This window comes from Lygodium microphyllum, chromosome 29 (genome assembly GCF_053477565.2).
Source record: "Lygodium microphyllum isolate KBCC chromosome 29, Lygodium_microphyllum_v1.1.10, whole genome shotgun sequence".
Classification (NCBI taxonomy): domain Eukaryota; kingdom Viridiplantae; phylum Streptophyta; class Polypodiopsida; order Schizaeales; family Lygodiaceae; genus Lygodium; species Lygodium microphyllum.
The window spans coordinates 115,273,085-115,295,283 of NC_141163.1; positions in this window are offsets into that span (position 1 = coordinate 115,273,085).

A 22,199-nucleotide genomic window follows, 5' to 3' on the forward strand; every position below is an offset into this window, starting at 1 on the left:
CTGGAGAATAATTGTAAATGCCAAAAAATTGGTTCAGTTAATTTATCTCAATGATGATAAACTTATAAAGGGAATGTAAAACATAAGAAATTTTAAGATAGAGGTTTATTGCAAAATAGTACATTGATGATAATAATATAGTCTATTGTAAAAGGTAACAATGAACTAAAAATCTTTTCTTATAAATGTATGACAGTTTACAAGGGATTGCTATACAAGTTAGCATGTTTGGTATAAGAGCAAAGCTCATGAAGTACATAATGGTCAATTGTATACAACTAACAAGAATGGAAAATAGTGGGAGCTCGGACATTGAAGGAGAGGAGGTCCCTGTAATTATAGAAGGTGAATCTATGCCTTCAATACCCAAGGGAACCAAAGCATCAAATATAGGCAAAAGAACTCCTAGAAAGGATGTCCCTTCTCCTAAGAAAAGTTCTAAAAAAAAGTACATTTGTCTCATTGGTTGTAAGTCCTTGTGTATAAGTCATGGATATGGCTGACAAAAATTTACCACAAAATTTGTACATGTATTTTATATTGATAGTTAAGAGATCAGATATACACCTAAGTGGATATAATATGATATAAAAACTTACTTGTCTATTATTAAGTTAGAACGCTAATGAGTACAGTAGTTCAATATCTTCATTCTGTAAATCCATCATCCTCACTTGATGTAACATACATGATGATCTAACCTTTAGGATTGAAATAATGTCTTCATTGTACCAAACATCAAGATCCACTATAGGATTTTTGCTAAAATTATCAAGATTTTGGTTTAAAGCAACTAGACTACCACCAACATAATGCCATCTACTATAATAAAAGCTAAGGATGGAATTTTGAGTAACAATCATATATTTACAAGCTATAGAGTCTTGATCTATCTTGCATATAACTTTTCCTTCTGTCCAAGTGTCCCATCCCTCAACAAATTGTATAACATGATCATATGTTAGTCTCTTCATGGAAAGCACGGCCTTAAAGTTGATCTTCTTATCTCAGCATTAGAAAAAGAAGTCAACAAATATATTAATAGGCATGAACAAAGTAACTTTGCTTAGCTTACTTGAGATACTAGGTTTTAATGCTCTCTGTATCTCAAAAAATATTTTATATCTATAGCCCTCACTAGTAGATGGACTTGGCAAAGGCCACTCAAAGCTTGAAAAATTAGGCAAAGGAAGGGGGGCATTGATCCCATTGGCTACGCTGCATGGGGACAATATAAGAATGATCATAGAAGAATATTCCATTCTCTACAAGCTTTGTCTTCTTTCTACCTTTGTACATATATTCTCCAATCAAGCCATGCATCACATCAACAATAGACTCGACCGGTTGCTATTCCTCAAGATTAGAGGGATAGACATCTACAAGTCAAATAAACAAATGTTATAATGGAAAACTTCAAACCAAGTTTAAGAAAAGAAAGATCTTAAGAATCAAATCCAAGTTTATACATCGGAAGATTTGAACTTTCAGGTTCCAAATATAGCTCTCTATGCATAAACACTTGTTGTATCAGAACCTCTTTTATGCTATTCTTATTTACTCCAAGCTTGAAATCTTGGGTTTTACCCTTCCAAGAAAAGATAAATGAGCTCTCATATCTTTTTCTTTTCCCACATTTTGCTTATTGCATGGTGATCCAACTGCCTTTGCTAATGATTGTATGAATCCACCTTCCATCTTTTTTTAATGAGTTAAACACTGATATGGATGCGATTTCAAAGCTTGGACACCTTATTGAAGATTGAAATTTTGTATCCATGGCGCGTGCACACACACACACACACACAGGACTAAGCTACCACAAAGGAGGGAAATACATGAGAGGAATAAAAGAAAGAAGGGAAAAAAAATCCAAGCTCTTTATTAATTTAAATTTACATTAAGCATGTTATTATCATTAATCCAGACATATCATTAAATAAAAGTGATCGAGACTGTATATCATTAATGCAAAAAGAATTTCATAATCACAAATATAAGAGACTAAAATTAGATATTGATAATACAAGGTCATAATATTATATATATATATATATATTTATAAAATGATTTTTTGTATTTTTTTAAATAGAACCTCCATTATGGAGGCTCTACTCCTATTAGTCTAGAGCACACTCTCTCTATCTCCTAAAAGACATTTTTGAGACCTCAAAACTCCCCTAATGATTTGCATTATTCCTTCACTCATGCCTGTCTACATTTACAAATTGCACAACATGGAGATTGTCACTCTTTTACCAAGATTTAATGTGCACTTTTATATTTAAAATGAGTGTTTCCTCTTTTGCACTTGCCTTGAACTTTTAAGGTTGTCCTTGCGCTTTTTGCATCTTTTCCTCTTATTTCTTCAGCTCTGGGGATAGCCTTTTTTGTTTTTCCCTACATCTTCTTACTTTTCTTTTTTTATTTCTTTTGCACTAGGGTTAACACCTTGATAGCTCCCATACCGTGCAACTCAATGCATTGTGGCTCAAGTTGTTACCAGCATAACTAATTTATTTAACCCAAAGGTTAGATCCAGAAAGATCACCTTTTTGCTATCCGGCCACATAGACCTCATCTGACATACAAGTCAGGACCCACCTAATATCTGTGCTCACACATGACTTTTTCTTATAATAGGGGCCTTACAACCTAGAGCACCATGGATAATTGGTGGCACCTTATGAGGGTGGGGCATTGAGCATATCTAAGACCCCCCTCCAATGTTGATAAATTCAAAGGAGATCCTTCGTAAGAGATTTGGTGAAGATATCTACTCAATTATCCTCTATTGGACAGTAGACCAACTCTACTATCCCATCCTCGATCATGTCACATACGTAGTGATACCCTGGATCTTAATATGTTTGGTGTGTGCATGAAAAATAGGATTTTTGGTATTGGTAATGCAACTTTGATTGTCACATCTTAGCACTATTGGATCTTCATCCTATACTCCCATATGCTATAAGATCCTCCTTAACCATACTGCTATATATGCAACAAAGCAAGCTACCTTATACTTTACTTTGGTAGAAGACAATGCCACAGTTGGTTGCTTCTTACTGATCTAAGAGAAATTTCTTGAACCTAAAGAGAAACAATATCGATAAATTGATTTCCTGGAATCATTGTCACCAACCCAATCTGAGTCACAATTTCCAATAAAAGTACTTTCAAAACTGTATGTAAACCATAGTCAAGAGTTTCCTTCAAGTATCTGAGCGCCCGCGTCCGAGCTTTCCAATGACTTTCTTGGGGTTTTTTTGAGAATCTACTCAAATCACCAATAGCAAAAATGATATCTGGCCTATTGTTACACAAGTAGATGAGGATGCCAACCAATCTTTTGTACCTCCCAATGTTTGCTAGTGTTGATGTATCCTCAATGGAGAACTTCACATTGACCTCCATATGTCTAACTATCTCTTTACACTTGGTCATGCTAAATACTTTTAAGATCTTCCATGCATACTTATTTTGAGAGATCAAGATTTTACCAAGCACTTTCCAACTTCAATCCCCAAACAATACCATAATAAGCCCAAGTCTGTCATTTCAAACTTAGAGCTCAAAGAATTTTGAGTCTGATGGATCATATCTTCATAGTCACGTGTAATAAAAGGGTCATCCACATATAGGACACTCACTATAGACTTTTCACTATCTCTATAAACATACAAGTTAGCATCTCTAGTACATCTTTTGAAATTCAAACCTAGAAAGAATTTATCTATCCATTGGCACCATGCTCTAGGGGCTTGTTTCAGTCCATACAATGCCTTCTTCAACTTACAAACTTTGTTCTTAGAATGGGGGGCCTCAAACCCTAGTGGTTAAGCTACATGCACCTCCTCCTTGAGGTCACCATTCAAGCACGATGATTTGACATCCATTTGGTAAATTTGCCACTTCTTACGAGTAGCCACTGTTAGTACTATGCAAATAGTGGTCAGTCTAGCAGTTGGAGCAAATGATACTTGAAAATCAAATCCTTCAACCTATGAGAATTCATGTGCAAATAATTTGGATTTGTACATTTCTAAGCCACCATCAGCCTTGTACTTTACCTTCTGGACCCACTTGTTGGTGCTAATAATCTTCCTCTTTTTTGGCTGATCTACTAGTCTCAAGTGTCATTCTTCATGATATTATTATGCTTAGCTTGTATAGCTGCTCTCCATATTGGATTGGCAAGTGCTTCTTCCAAGTGTATTGGCTTCTCTATTTCTCTCATAATCTCATCCATTAAGGCCATATTGACCATGTGAGAAAAAGGCTTTCTTTGCTCCTCTATTCTCAATGAACTCCTTGGTCCATCTATCTTTTCCTCAATTGTAGTAGGCATAGGATTGTTGCAATCATAGAGCTACTTCCCTCATCATGGGAATGGCTTTTCGAGTTGTGGTGTAATTGTAGGTTGGTGAACTTTTTCCTCATCATCCAAAGATGATGCTTCCTCTTCCTTAAGAGTACAGAGAGCTCTTGGGACAGTAGTGGACTACTTCTTTGCTTGATGATAAAGTGGAAGAACTTCTATTATCCTCCTCCACTGTATATGACTACTCCTTAAACATCACATTACAGCTCGCCATGATCTTCTTTGCCTCTTGGTCATACAATTTGTAAACATTTTTCTCATCATTATAACCCCAGAAGATACATTTTGTGTTTTTTGGATTTGCCATTTTTCTCTTATCCTTTGGAACATATGCATAACATTCACATCTAAAAGTTCTAAAATGTGAGACATATGGTTTCTTACCAAAATAGGCCTCATGATGAGTTTGTTCCTTAAGAGTCTTTGTGTAACTCTGATTGAGAATGTAAACTACAGTATAAATAGCTTCTACCCAAAACGGTTAGGCAATCCATTGCCCTTAAGCATGCACCTTGCCATTTCCACAATGGTATGATTTCAACATTCAGCAACACCATTCTGTTGAGGTGTATGAGTTTTCTCTTGCAAAAGTTTTCAAACTCCTTTGAGTTGAACTCACCACTATCATGTGTTCTAAACTTCTTCACACTTTGCCATGTTTCATTCTCAACAAGTTTTAGTCATTTTTTAAACCTACCAAAAGCTTGAGCCTTATTACGAAGAAAGTACACCCACATCTTTCTATTGTATTTATCGATGATCAACATAAAATAAGAACATCCTCCCAAAGCTTTTATAGGTATTTGACCGCACAAGTCAACATGATGGTACCAACTCTAGAGGAGTCTTTGCTCTATTCTTGCTTTCTTATGGAAATGTCTTTCTATGTTGCCTACCCATCATACAAGCTTCACATAGTTTCTTCATTTCAGTTTACTATAAGTACGTGAGCAACCATACCTTGCTTATGCATATCCTTTAACTACAAAACCAATGTGACCAAATCTTTCATGCCAGAGTTTACTTATGCCCACATGAGTGGTGGCTATAAGAGCACTTAGCTCATGCAAGTTATCCCTCCTTTCTCCTTTGCCAACAACTTTGCCAGCTTTTTCGATAATTTTTGGACTTGTCTTAGTGAACCTTATCTCATGGCCAAGATTAGTTATAGAAGCATTAACCGATACAGATTTCTCTGAATCTTTGGAATATACAATACATTTGAAAGATTCTTGAGTTCACCATTTGCAGTAACAAAGAAAATAGCACGTGTTCTCAACAAGGCATTTTGCATCATTTCCAACTATCTTAGTGATGGATTCTTTAGTTCTCAAAAAGTTATATATTGGCTTTTCATCAGTATTTCAGATAACATGGTTAGGCATATATAGGATGTAGACAGTCCTATAGAAACATGAAATAATCTGGTCAAGCTATTTGATACAAAAACCAAAGCCAAAAAGTTATATTTAAAGTTTCATTTAAACAGCATCAAGCATGGAAATCTATCTATCAATGGTTGGGCATTGAAGATTAAGAGCATTATTGAAGCTCTTGGATCTATTTAAGTGCAAGTTGATGATGATGATATAGTGGCTATATGTTTAGATAGTTTGGGTAAGGAGTACAAGTGGTTCTCAACCTCCATCAACACAAGAGATACCATCCCTAATTCTAGAAATCTAATATCTATGTGGATATTATAAAAGAAAAACTTGGGTCATATTGCATCATTGTCATAAAGCAAGAATAGTTTAAAACATGTGCTCTATATTCTAACACAAGTAGAGGTAGAGGTCGTTGTGATAGAGGCTACGATAGTGGAGATTATGGGAAAAAGCAAGGGCAATCTCATGGCTCACAAGAGTAATCACATATAGATGGTATAGGCTAGTCTTGGGGAAGGTGAATCTATAGAAAATGTAGCAGATAGAATATAGGTTATGATAATATGGAATGATATAATTGTGGTAAAAAAAAATTATATTTTCCAATCAAGAGAACTCTTAAAAGAGATGGCTAGAAAATAAATGCTCGTAGCAATAGATCTCATAGCTTAAACAAAAATGAAAGGATGGAAACAAGGAAAGCCCAACACCCAAATGATAGGAAAACAAAGACAATGGTGCTTAATATGCCTCTCTAGCCGACATAGTCAAATTAGGCAACAATTGTTTAGCACCTAGCATGTGACGTATTGCACACACAAGAATCTCCTAGATTGAGATGTGTCTTCCTTAGGAGCCATTTTCTCATTGTTTGAGCTAAGTAGAATAATTGAAAACCTAGACTTGCAAGAGGAGGTAAGAGCCATGACTACCTCACGCTTGAATTCAAATAGCTTGGGCTTCATCATAATTGAATTCCCATTGAATATTTAGTAGCTAATCATGAAATATGACCAACAAATAAGGAGTGAGTATGTAGAGAGGATATCACAAGAAATACTAGTTGTCCTAAATGAGGAGAGGAGACAAGGAAAAGGCCTACTAACACAAGTTACTAGGTCCTTACATAATGAATAGGAAGGCAAAGAAGTGAGGTTGAACTAAATTAGGGTCAACTAGCATGATGAATAAGACCAAGAGCAAACATCGAGAGAGAAGGAGCCCTCAAAGAAAAACCCACCCTTTCCAAACTTCTCATCAAATGAATATTAGATAACTCCACCAATGAGTGAAATAGCATTAGCCTCCATCTTAGATCGATTAGGAATCGCGCCCAGTGCTAGGAACCAAACTAAGATACCTATAGTTGTGAAGAAAATTGAGACATAAAAAGAGGGTTACTATTCCTACAGTTTTGTGGTACATTTTGAGCAAGTTTGGGAGACCAACAACCTCTAGGATGAAAATAAGAAAGCACAAGCCTTTGGTCTATATTTGAGCAAAATTGGTAGAACTTGGTTCATCAGATTGGAAGAAGCCAATAGAAATGATTTCAAAGTACTCAAAGACCTCTTTATTAAACATTCCTTGGAAGTAGGGTACATGGATAACCTCATGGCGGTCAAAGCTCATGAATGTGAGCAAGAAAGACAAGGAGGGAGTCCAGAATTACATCACACATGTCTTGAGTCTATATAAGAGGATCCCTACTACCCAATGGTCCTCAAAAGGAGAGAACTCCAGAGTGTTCATAAATGAGATTAGAGATGAAATGCTTTACAAAGCCCTAACAAGTAAGTCAAGTTGCACTTAATGAATAGTGTCACACAACGGCTAAGGTATAAATCAATCCAATAGGAATACCTAGACCAACTAGATGCATTATCATTCACCCACCAAGTGACACACCTATGCACTATGTGGAAGAGTTGGTGGATGAAGAAGTATACATAAATCCTGATGTCACATACGATGACGAAGCATATCCAATTTTCATGGACTTTAGATTGGTTCCTATGATGCCCTTTAGTAGAGGGAAAGATCAAGGTGCGAGAGGCATGCAATTGCAATAACCTCTCACATATTGGAATTGCAAGCACGTCATCAAAATGGCTAGAAAGAGAGAAATAAACAAGGAGAAGGACGAGCAATGATATTCTAAATATGGCATCATCTTTATGCCAATTTCCCTAGGTAGAAACCCTTCACCAACGCAAAAATTGTACCTCGAGGATAACCTCGCCATCCTTGCATGAACAACCTAGGTACACTTCCCACCAAGCCTGCTCTCTAAGATTTGTCCCCTACCCTTGAGGAGACCCTTGAACATAGCCTTCAAGGCCTCTGTGTTGTAAATTTTTAGTGCTCATTTACCACTTTGTAAATGGAAATGGAAATGCAATAAGAAAAAAAGGAAAGGTTCTCATATGTATTAGAATAATTGTTGACATTTATTTGATGGTACGGTCTTTCTTAAGTACAAAAGCCTTGTGAAACATTTAAACTTTCTTTTGAGGAAAGTACATGTTTCTATACTTTGAAAAGGCTAGTTAATTTTGATTATAGTTAGCATGATTGAATTGTTTATTGTGTGGATGAATCCCACAAGGGTCACCACCAAGCATAGGAGGCTCCGCCCTAGGCCGAAGGGCCCCACTTTACTTGGTGTTGACCCCTGTATAAATACATTGAATGCCGTATGGGTGACCACCAGTGAGAGAGGCACCTCCCTAGAGTGACAACCCCTCTATTGCTTGGTCATGACCCTCCAAGTGTAGGCCATTTAAATTTGGTGCCATTCTCAACAATAGTTAGCTCTAATGTGATTTGCTCATGACCCAAAGTAGACCAATACACATTGATATGAGGGATTACTCAAACGAGGCACAAGGAACTTGCATTTATGAACCTATTTATCATGTATAGAAAGAACTTAGATGCCATAGAAAGGTACTATGGGACTACCAAGTTTGACACTTGAAAGTACCAAGACTACCAATAATGGTACAATGAGACAAACAGTAATGGTACTAAGAAAGTACCCAAAACTACCAATTTTGGTACCTTGGGACAAATAAAACCACCAGCAAATATAGTCCTACAAAAGTGGCGAATGATTCCAGATATAAAATAAATATTGAGAGCTAGGGAATGTGCTATTCAAATGCAGATTGCGATGCTTAAACTTTAGCCTATTCTACTTTATGTTTGTACAACTTCTATTCTATTTCTACATTCTCACTCTCTACCTCTGTCTGTCTATGTCATTGTCCTTTGCAACAATTGTATCTCTTTATAGGAGTGAGGCTAGCTTCATTTTATGATTGTTGAGTGTAGATGGACTTCTTAGAAGATGATGACATGTATCTTTCTTTCACATTCCAAGCCTTGATTTTAGGTGTATCTCCTTGAATCCTATAAGTAGGTGCCTACTATCTTGTAACTGTGTAGTCCTTGGAGAGAGCTTTGCCGAGCTACTAATGGAAACATAGATGCACAAAATTGTTTGCTGTCTCTTTACATGTGAAGCTCTTTTCTTTTAGTATTGGGACCTGGTAGACATTGAGAGAGTAGTTAGAGATGAAGTGATACAAACAATTCATTTGATCATGTGAATGTAAAGCAAGATAAAAAATGCAAATAGCCATGCACATATCATCGACATAGAAGTTAAATGAAGTAGGAAGTTGGATGTCTTCGTTGTGCAAGTCCATCCTCAAATTATTGCAATGTGCACATTGATCCTACCTTCATAATAATGATCAAAAGTTCACCATCTTGCCTAACATCAATTTCTTGTAATTAATTTCTAGAAAACTCTATCATATCTTGGTTTAGTGGCACCAGTTTCTCACAAACATGATGCCATCTTCTATACAAAAATGTCATGATGAAGTTTTGAGTGGCAATCATATGCTTGTAAACAATAAAATCTAGTTGCACCTTGTAGGTGATTCCATCTTGTACCTTTGTATCCTAGCCTACATATGTAAATTCTAGAATATTGTCTCTATCTAGGTATTGCACTAAGAACATGGTTCTTGAGGTCTGGACTTTAGTGTTGGAGAATAAGTCTATGAAAATGGCTATAGGCATAAAAGTGGATATTTTGCTTTGACCACTTGAAATGTTGGGATTTAGGTATTTTTGTATCTCGTGAAATATTTTGCATCTTAACTCTCGCTTATTCTAGAATATGGTAATGGCCACTCCCTGCTCTTGAGATTTGGAAAGGAAAGACTGGACAAGGCTCCCATTCCCCACTAGATGAAGGTGGTATGTAAAAATGGTTGGAAAAAAAAAATCCTCTCTTAGCTAGTGCCGCTTTGGTTCTCCCCTTGTAAAGCTCTTTGTAAGGTGCCTGCTCCATCGGCTGTCCAAGCACACTTTTAGTGGTCTATTAAGAAACGAATCTAAGCGTTGTTGCTCGACATTCCCATGGAATGTTCCGAGTTTTGTCGCCTAGGGTTTCTCAAATCCACCTCGCAACGGAACGTTCACGACCAAACCCACTAGGATCGACCTGAAATTTGGGCTCCTAGTGGCCAAGGTCTCCTAATAGCATTTTAGTGTCGGATCCTGGACATCCTACTTTACATAGAGATACCCAAGCCAAAGTAGACCCATGCCGCACTTGGTTCAAAGAGAATGGGAAACGAGAGGGATGCGCCGCTCAACCTCTCTACATGTAGGGCATAGTTCCATTCCAATCCCCTAAAATGGCATGAATGGAGGTTCTATCCTAACAATTTCTAAGGTCAAAGACGGTAAACCTTGTGAGAAGGCACCCAGTTCTCTGGGACCACCCTATCGTAACAGACCCGTCGGGGGTTCCGCACACTCACTTCCCTCAATAGCTTTAGTTTTCTAATTAGGTCCTACTACATTTATGTGTAACACTTAAAGTGAGCTTCATTAATTAAGCCTTTTAGGGAACATGGTTCATTCGCATAACTTTTAGCACAAACATGAAAACAAAGCAAGCAATCTATTGACAAACAAGTTCAAACAAGTTCCTTAACTTATCTTCAAGTTAATGTTTGTCTCCCACCTATATATGAGAAATTATGTATCCCTTCTCTCCAACAGAAGTATCCCTTCTGCCCCGCAAAAGTAATTGGTCCAAATCACATGGCACCACAAATTCAATCCTTTATGTAGAATAGGATCTCCCAACATGCCCAAATGTTGGGGGCCACGGAGGTCTTCAACTCCCTTCTAGACCTAGCAAGGATTGTCCAGAGCTCCAACTGACCCGCAAGTTGTCTAGGAGCGAAACATCATTCCCGTGGTTGGCCTTTTTACCACTCAACCTTCGACCCATGAATCGAGAAGTGCCCTCTTTGGGTTAATCCGTGGTGCAATCATGGAGGTGATCCACCCATGCAAAATATCCACAAACAAGGCATTCAGCCCTAATATCATTTTTCAAGAAAACATTCCTTTATTTCCATGGTGACTTGTCATCACAAACCCTTGCCATGCATTTACCATAAGTCACAAGCACTTGGAATAATCATCCAAACAACCAACTAACAACCAGTTGAATGTAAAAGCATTTAGGATGTTGTTCGATCAACCAACAAAACCAATTGCATTCTTTCCAAACAATGCAAGAATAGATGATATAACATTTCCATCGTATATTTGCTCTCCCCCTTGGGATCTAAGAGCAATACTATGCAAAAATGTTTCTTAACACTTCCTTCAACTAGGGCATATGTTAAGGGTTCAAACACTATTCATGATGTAAGTTCTATAGGTCACTTACCTTGATTGATAACCCAACCCTCAATTTGGATTGGCAAAAGTTATCGTTATCCGATGGATCTCAAGACATCTTAGTTTTAACCCTTATGATTAATTTCTTGTACTAGCTCTTAGTCAAGTCATGAGGAAAATAGGAAATTATCCTCATATATCAAAATATGTTATAGGTATAACATGTAAATACTTAATAAGACAAGTGGGAGATTATCTCAAGTAATTAGACTCCAACAGGCCTTGCCTTGAGCTAGAATCTAGTTCTTCTTAATATTTGGGCTCTTACGCTAAGTAATTTTGAAGTATCTAAACAAGTACTTTCTATTCATGATTCTTAATGTCATATTCTTTTAGCAATTATGCTATTTACAACCCTTGACTATGCTTTAACCTAGCACTTGTATGCACAATCTTTTAATGTCGTTCTTTTAGTGACTATAACCTTCATAACCCTTTAATTCTTCCTTGTAATTGCTCTATCAACAAATATGCCATATGCAAGTAGGTGCAATTAACTTTCCTTGATATATGCACTTCGCAAGCTCCATCTTACGCATATGTCAGATGAAATGATTTATACTCGTGCATCATAGTATAGGCCTAATGTATCTCATACGATAATTAAAACAAGCATCTATCAATTTGGAAATACATTACATACGATCGGTATCGCAATTGGATTGACGATGATACCTTTGTCTGAAGTTTCGTTGTTGGTTATGGGATTGCCATCCACACGTGACATTCTTTGCTGGGGGCCATCATCCGCAAGTAGACTCAAGATATTAAGAAGGCGGAATGGATTCGAGATGGGAGAGTGTAGGAGAAGATGGCTAAGTTGGGGATCGAGATAGAGGGAAGTGTGCAGCCTCTCGGGGTAACTCTTCTCTCTCTCTCTCTCTCAAGCTCTCTCTCACAATCTCTTGGAGGGGTATCCCTCTCTCTACCTCTCTCTCGCAGCCTCTGGGGTCTTCTTATGCTTCTTGTGCTTCCCCATGCCTCATATTTATAGTGGATTAGAGAGGAGGGCTTGTGGATGAGAAGTGGAGCTCTTTGTGGAGGGGGATCTTGGAAAGATCAGTAGTCTGATGCTCAGATCATAAATCTGATGGTTCCATTGGCTCCGAAAGGGGGGTAAAACCCCAAGACACTTGATTAGATAGCTCTTAGTTCACTCTTTCTTCTTTTCTCTATTCAAAGTGCTGTCTACTGCTTGTAGACTACGATCGTAGTGCACGCGATTTTGCCGGTCACTTTTCTTTATTTTTTCTTTTATAAAATCTCTAAAACTAACTAAAACATCACTTGTCTTTTCTTTTCTTTTAAAGGACATCCAGTTCTAGAAACCTCCATATCTTTTTTAAGATAATATCTAAAATATTTAAAATATACTAGTTTTGCCCAAAATCTAATATTTTTGGACCATCCAAACTATACACATTAATACTAGTCATTAATACAGATCATAAGTCTCGTTTGCATTGTAACTTACATGAAGGGGGGCTACAATCCTTGTCAATCCGAGAAAAATATCAAATTTATGACTCTTGATTTTTTAAACATATATTTTTAATTAAATAAAAATCCTTAATTATTAATGTTAGCTAGTTTTTACCTTTGTTAGTATTTAGTTAGTAATCTTACAAACTTATTATTTGACTAAATAACTTTCGAACTAACCAACTAACTTTTATTGTGTGGAAATATTACACTCTTTGCCAACATAGTTGTGGATAACATCTTGAACATCTACACATTCTATTGGTTATTTCCACTCCTGGACACTTGATGGATACAAGTTTGTTAACATCAAATGGTATTGTTAATTTTACAAGGTGAATAAGAAACACGGACCTTCATTCATACCAGAAAGTAGATGCAACCAAAATGGACCAACAGTTGGGTCTATGGAGAGGGAGATTAGAGGTAGTGGGCTCAAGGTGAAGCTCCTTATATGCATAAAACCATGCTGCATGCACATTTGTTTGATTGTCTTCTTGAAGCCGCCAAGCCTAAAACCCATTACCTTGTCCTTCCAGCATGATAAAAAAGGGTTGGCTATCAAAGATCTCTTTCACTTTCTTTGCTACGTAATTATCCAATTTTCCTTTGTTATAGTCAATGGAACCCACCTATCCTGCCCATTGAGCATATTAAAAGTGACTATGGACTCCATGGAAGCACTGGGTCTTCTACATTAAGAAGATGTCTCCATGGAGTAGGAAGATGGAGGGAAAAACATACGACCAAATGGAGAGAAAACTAACAGAAATTCCAAAGGGTGCATATTAGAGGCAAGAGAGAGGGAATGAGCATTGAGCACTCAAAGATTTCAAATGAGGAGAGGTTTTCACCACCTTTCTTCCACTCAGTAAAAACGACATAAATATAACGGTAAAACATTACTATTGAAATATGACAGTACTTCACTTTACTGCTAGAAAACAACAAATAGTCTACTCATTTCAACAAAACTAACAATATTAAAAATAAACAAATCATTTTTTGAGAATATGAAAATGATTTTCAAAAAAAAGTTATGTCATGGAAGCCTTCTTGTTACTAAATTGATTACTTATTATACATTCTCTATTTAGTAAATTTATATCAATAAATTAATGACTCACTTTTTTTAAAGTGTTGATGATTATCTAGCATGGCCATGAGACCATTTAGAGACTAGTATTCCTAGTGCATCACTTAATAGGGTGATCAAAGCACTGTGATGGGGATATCTAGTACATGCAGTACAAGTTATGAAGGGGGAAGGAAGTGTCTGCCAAGTGTAAGAGTGTACACAAGAACCAAGGATTTACACACAAATGAAGATGGATTGAGTTCTAAGAAGAGGAAGTGCATTAGCATTGTGTATATGCATTTATGTGTGCATCTAGGGATGCCTGGAAACGTTTACTTGTGTGTAATGAGCATTGCATTCATTTGGGGTCATCCTCTTCCTTACAAGTCAAGGTTTAAGGTCTTTTCTCTCTTAATGAATTAAGGAGAGAAGTAATTCTTTCACTAAGAAATATGAGAGAAGTAATTCTCTCACTAAGAAAGACGAGAGACATGATCCTCTAGAAGTGAGGAGCAAAGTGATTTTCTCTTTCTAAGGTCTAATATGACAGAAAATTTTGTGTGGAAGTCAATCTTAAGGTTGAGGCCCAGGGAAATCCAATGAACTCTCCTTATCTATGGCTCAAGGTGGCTACATGGACCATAAGTTAAGAATAGAGTCTAAAAGGCTACTTTTCTTAAAATAGACATGGTGAATCCATTTTTACAATATCTTGCAATAGAAAGCCAATCTCTAAAAATGACCTGCTTACGTTATCAAAAATGGTGAGATCTACAATTTTTTATTGGACGTTTTCCCATCCGAGCAACACACACAGAGATATTCCAAAATTAGTGTTGCAGAGTAGGTCTTGGAACAACCACATCTTGCATGAAGATCAACCTTTCCAATCTTGGCACTCAAGTCTCTCTCCAAGAAGAGAAGCTCTTGGAGCCTATAAAAGGGAAGCTCTCCTTGGGAGTTAAGAACTCATTTATGTGTAATGGAGGAGCTTGCTCCTTGTCAATAATATAACTCCACAAGGGGGGGGACTGGCCCATCTTCCAGTCCCTAGTGTGTTGTCAATCTCTCTATCTCTCTATCTTTCTCTCTACATCTTTATTTTCTCTCATCTGTTCTCTCTCTATGCCAGCATGATATTCACCATATATCTTTTGAGTATATAAGAAGGTGGAGCATGTATCTTGGATCTTATAACAGTGGTATCAAAGTAGGTATCTTTGCTTTTCTCAAAGTAAAGGTGATCCTTGCAAGAAGAAGGTAAATATGGCAATTGATGAAGTGCCTACAAGTGAGAAATTACAAGCTCAATCGATAGAGTATCGTAGCTTGTTGGAGATTCTTGAAGTACGTCAATTGATTGACAACTTAAGCGAAAGGGAAGAAGCTACTTATGAAAGACCAAATCCTCCAAAAGATGGTGATACTAGAGGAAACACCATTGCACCAATTGATGGTGAAGGTGCAAAGCATCCAATTGCTGAGAAGCTTCCTAGAAAGAAGAAGGACTCTCGAGTCAAGAAGAGTAAAAAGACCTCACCTCAAGTGAGGCGAATAAGGATAAAGTCATCTCCCTCAGCAACCAGCTACTCCTTACTCAAGTTCCTCCTCCTCCTCCTCATCTTCTAGTTTCAACTCTCTTGGTTCTAAGTCTCATCCAATCTGCAAATGGACAAAGAGGGACCATAAGAGGAGCAAGCTTAAGAAGACTAAGACTTTCACGTTTGGGGATAAGGACATAAAGTTTGACTCTTACTCTGATAAGAGAGATCCTGCTAAGGCATTAGCGTTTGTCAGACAATTTGAAGTTGCTTTTTTAATTGTAATTTCTGAGAAAAGTCTAAGCTCTGGCATGTAGGCATGCACTTGAAAGACACCGCTAGCAATAAGTGGTTGACTCTCATTTTGGAGGGAAGGAACTCTATGACTTGGAAAAGTTCAAGAAGAATTTTTATGCTCAGTTCTTACTTCCTAATTTTGAGAATGATGTCAAGAAGGAGTGGGATTGGCTAGGCCAGAAAGAGCATGAGAAGATCACTTGTTATGTGGACAAGTTTTGGTCTACTCTTCTCAAGGTTAATCCTTTCATGGAGATTAGTGATGTGAAGAGAGGAAGATGAAGTTTGAAGCTGGCCTACTCTCTCATTTACAGAGAACCATGAAGGTGTATCCACATGAAACCTTATCTCGCATGATGGAGTTTGCCATCATAGCTGAAAGTTTGCATACACCTCGTACATCTCGAAAGTTGAAGATGAGTTCCTATAGAGCTAGACAGGAGTAGCTCTATGATCAACCAAGAGATAGGACTAATCGAAGAAGACCTACCTCTACATATGACCAATATTCAAAGCCAAAGGGTAACAAGAAGAAGTGCAAGTATTTCTCACCCTCTAAGATACAAAAGTACAAAGAGAAAGGAAGGTGCTTTCTTTGTGGTGAGTTAGGGCATATGAAGCCTAATTATCCTCACAAAAGGAAGGAAGAAAATGTGATTAAAGATCCTCCTCTGCCATCCTCAAATTCTATTCCGGATGTGGAAGCTAACACTCATTTAAATGAGAAGAAGAGACAACTCTTAAAGGGTTGGGGGACACTCAACAATCAATGAGTTTTGATATTCTTTGATCCAGGGTCCACATATAATTTTGTGTTAGCGGATATTGTTGAAAGGCTACAAAATCCACCGGATCAATTGGAAACACTAATTGGATCAGGTTCATCATTTGAAGGACTTACAACCAATTCTACTCCCATTTAGGGGAAGTTGAATCTTAGAATTGGGGATTACCACGACCAAGAATCTTTTCTACTTGCACCCATTGGTAACTGTGATGTTATCTTAGGTATGCCTTGGCATTACAAGATTATACCTCTTCCTGATTTCGCTAACAAGACCTTGGCATTTCAATTCAAGGGTCGAAACATAGTATGCATTACTGATGCTGGAGATTGGCATGTGCCAATGGTTAGTCATGTTAGCATTTCTAAAGGAATGAAGAAATTTATTTTTGCGTACATGATTTTTGTGAGAGAGTCAAAAGAAGCTAATGATTTAAGGGCACTTGATGCCTCTAATGAACAGACAATACCAACTAATGCTTCTAAGTCTTGGACTTTAAAAGAACCCCTCTCTTTAATTGATCAAGCTAGACATGATTTTGTTAAACAATATGAAGATTGTTTTGGTGATTCACTCCTAGGAGAGTTACCTCCTAAGTGCTCGGAAGATCACACAACTGATCTTATGCTAGGCAGTTCACCGCCTAACCAATTGCATTACTGAGTAAGTGCAAGTCAACATAAGGAGATCCTAAAACAAGCAAATGAACTATTGGAAAAAGGGTTAGTTCAACTTAGCTCTTCTCCATACTGCTCTTCAGTCTTACTTGTTCAAAATAATGACAGTTATTTTCGTATATGCATAGACTACGAATCTTTGAACAAGATCACAATCAAGAATTGTTTTCCTATCCCAAGGATAGATGATATCTTGGATAAATTGCAAGGGGCTAGTATCTTTAGTCGCATTGATCTCAAGAGCGGCTATCACCAGATATAGATAGCATGTGAAGATGTTCATAAGATAGCTTTTCGTACAACGTTTGGACTATACGAGTTCTTAGTCATGCCATTTGGTTTGACTAATGCACCCACCACATTCAATCAAATGATGGAGAGAATTTTCAGATCTCACTCAAAGTTCACAAAGGTGTCTTCTTTGATGACATTGTACTATTTTCACAATCTGAAGAAGAGCATAGAAAACATCTATCTATTGTTTTTCAAGAGCTTCACAAGGATAGACTATAGGTCAATGCTAAGAAGAGTGAATTTTTCCTTTCAAAAATTCATTACTTGGGCCATATCATTTCTCACAATCTGGTGAGAATGGATCCTGAGAAGAATCTAGTCATTGTTGAATGGCCTACACCTACTTCTGTACATGAAATTAGAAGTTTCGTAGGCCTATGTTCATACTACAGGAGGTTCATACGAGGTTTTGCGTATGTTGCATCTCCTCTACATGGCGTTACTGAGAAGCAAATGCCTTTTTGCTGGGGATCAAGGCAACTACAAGCCTTTGAAATAATTAAGTTTCTTATGTCTCAAGAACTAGTTCTCATAGTTCTGGGTCTTAAAAAACCTTTTGAAGTTCACTATGATGCTTCTGGGGATTGCATTGGAGCTGAGCTTAACCAAGAGCAGCATGCGGTAGCATTTGAGATCTGACGCCTCAAGGATCATGAGCTACATGCTCCAGTATATGAGAAAGAGCTTATGGCGGTGATACATGCTCTTCAAGTATGGAAACACTATTTACTTGGTGTAGATTTTGTTATTAAAATAGATTACCAAAGTCTAAGATACTTTCTCACTCAGAAGAAGCTCTTAGAGAAACATATGCATTGGGCAAATTTCTTATCTATTGTTTCACTTTCAAATCCTTCACACATCTAGAACTAAGAATGTGGTAGCAGATGCTCTACCACGGTGACCTCGAGTGAATGCAATCACAAATGTTTACCATAACAAGTTCATGGATTTATCCAAAATGTATGCAACTAATTCCGACTTCTCAACCATATGGGATCAGCTTAACTCAGGTCATTCAATTACACCTTACTCAATTCGAGATGGTTATTTGTATCATCATCAAGCAATTTGTGTGGCATTACCGTTGCAACACAAGGTAATGGATGAAGCACATGCATCTCCATATGCTGAACATAGGGGTATTCGACCCACTACTCAAGCATTGAAAATATATTTCTTTTGGCCTACTCTTAGAACTGACATTGAAAGATATGCCCGCGAGTGCAAGATATGCCAAAAAGTAAAGTATGACAGGCATAAACCACCTGGTCTACTAAAGCCATTACCTATTCCCAATGAGCCTTGGGAAAGTATAGCCATGTACTTTATCATAGAGCTTCCTCGCACACAAGCAGGCAACGATACTATTTGGACTATCATTGATAGATTTAGTAAGCAAGCACACTTTATACTTGTGCGAAAGACAATCAAAGTCGATCATATGGATAAGCTATTCATATCTCATATTTTCAAGCATCATGGCATACCTAAGTCCATTATAAGTGATCAAGATCCCTGCATGAACAGCCTCTTTTGGCAAGCTCTCTTCGAGAACCTCGGTACTCGATTAAAGTTTTCATCCTCTTATCATCCTCAAATGGGTGGGCAGAGTGAAAGTGCTAATTCTACTATTTTGGACCTTTTGAAATCCTATGTCTTTGATAATCAAAGAGAATGGAAAAAGTATTTTCCTTTTTGGTAGAGTTTGCATACAATAACACGGTGCACTCTAGTACTAGTAAGACACCCTTTGAGATAATCCATGGTAAGCTTCATTTACCACCCATTCTTCTTACGAAGGATAAGATCTTTGCAGCAGCAGATGAGTTTGTTAGAGACATTGATACAGCTTTCACTCAAGTAAAAGCTGCTATACAAAGGATACACATTAAGGCCAAAAACGTTTCAAAACAGCACTCGTAAAAGAAAATGATTGAGTTGCTAATTAAAAGAGGTTTAGAAGGGAAAAACCCTCCAAATTTGGCTACTTGAACATGATTAATGAGAGAATGTATGATTCATTTAAGAGGTCGGGTATTAAATATCATCAATCTTTAATGGACGTTAAGTGTCACCTTTTCAGTCTTATTCTCTTGGAAATTGCAAAATCTTGTATTTTTGAATTTTCACACCAAAAGAAATCGATCATTTATTCCTTGACATTCATTTTATGCACCTCTCTTTCCTATAGTTCTATTTCCTTCTCTGTGATATTGTTGCCCTGTTTAGGGTTCCCTACCAAAATATTTACCAGTACCTCTTTTAGCAATACAAGCGCAACCCCACCATGCAAGTATAAACTTACTATTCAGTTAGATCCTATCTATTCATCTTGGAGGTGTATACACCATCGAGCATTGTTGGACAAGGATGAAGCTAACAGGTTGCGATTACAAGGAAAGAAGCATGTAGACTTATGGATGGATGGAAATATTTATCCTTCGGACCCTTCTACATGTAAACATCCTCCTTTTTACAATATTCATGACTTTATAAGGTATGTTGGAGATGGTTGTGATGGGATGCTTGGATATTGCATGAGATTATATTTTGCATCTTTTACATTTAGAGAACAAATGCATGAAATGAAGGAAGCATTAACATTGGCACAAAAAACTATTTCTGAGCTAACGAACAAGGTTGATAATCTAGAAATCTCTAATCAGTCATTGCAAGAAAAATTATTGTGCTTGAAAGAAACTCCAATAGGATTTAGACAGAAAAAAAGACCACTTAAAAATATAATGGACTTGTGTAGTCAGGTGAAGAAAAAGAGACTAAATCTTGGAAAGAGATGTATCTCTAACATTTCATGTATTAATATTTGAGAGAATGATGAGAGGATTAAGCTTATTAAAGAAACCGTGACAAAGAATAATATTATAAGGATTCTTAAATCACTTGAAAATGTAGACTTTAGAAGCCAAACGCTGAAAGAGTTAGCAAAAGATTTAAAAGGAACGGTTAAACCAAATGAAATAATGGAGACATGTGACAATATGGGTATCAGTCGTAGAGGTTATCGTGCTCTCTCTAAATTGTGGTTTACAAACCTTAAATGTCATAGAATAAGTGCATTTGGTTTGCCTCAGCCTCTTGTAGTTTCAATTGCTAGGATAGCTATGAATCATAGGATTCCCGATGTTTTTGGAGAGTATATCCATATAGAAGGATTTATGCCCTATAAAAAACATAAAACAAAGGAGTTTTTTTAATGTAACACATTTAATAATATTTGGATTGAACTTAAAAGAGTCTAGATTGCAATGGTCCATATATATAAATTTACTATCTAAGAATGTGGTGGTATTTTGAAGTTCGCACTAAAATTGGATGAAGCACAGATTCAAAAGGGACAAAAGATAGAAAGAGTTAGCATCTGTATCATGAACAGGGCATTGGATTACAGTACTGGTAGGGGGCAAGAACAATAATTTAAGATACAATCTGAGATGGAGCTTTGGTGGATTGGTGTGGACCAAGTACCAACTGAAAGTCATGAAATCTTGAAATGGATATTCTCTTATACAGGTATTCTTGATATTATAAAGTTTCAAAGTAAAGGTGAAATGTTGACAGTCTCAATGGTGTTGAACACCATATTGGGGAATATGGGAATTTCCCATAAGTTTGGGATACGTGGTCAAATCTTTGGATTTGACATAACTTGAACACTATAACTCTAAATCAAGTGCTCTATACCTCAATAGATTCCATTTTTCAAGCACTTTCTAATGATAGGTCACATCATATGGTTTTGAGAAACTTATGTGTATGTTATCCAGGTGCCACCTATTTTGTATTCAAAAAATGGGAATTGGAAGATTCCCAAACTCACTAAAATTGTGTTGTTGGTAGTTTTAATGTTGAATGGCATATGAGTGCTAACTTAAAACCTATCAAATGTATGCTTTGATTAAGTAATGGGGCCAATGTAAAATATCCTTGTATTTATTGCATGGAGAGTTTGGGATCCAAAGAATGGAGTACTTTGCGGCTAGCAAGAAGAGCCTCAACTCAGAACTCTATATATTTGAGCAAGTTCAAAAACGTGGATGGCTTGTGGGATCCTATTATCTCAATATCTCTAAGGAACACTCATATTGTACATTACATGCAGATATTAGAATAATTGATAAGTTGCTTAGATTGCATCTTGACTATGCATATTTAATGAAAACCAGTATCTTTGTCAGATGACTGCATTGATAAATGTGAGGCTTTACTGTCAAAAATAGGTTTTCATGGAGGTCAAGTTCACCTGAGAAAGGATCCAATAGCCTCAGGGAAAATAAGAGAGGTCTTAGTAGATGTCTCTATGGGGGGGTGCAAAAGCTAGACGATTTCTAAGAAATCATACTAGTAAACAAATGAACGCATTGTGGGAGTGTTGGAGAGAGTTGTGTAAAATCACAACAAATGTGACTAGCACACCACAAATTGCATTCCTATGAATAGAGGTTTGGAGACACCTTAACCACATATTTGA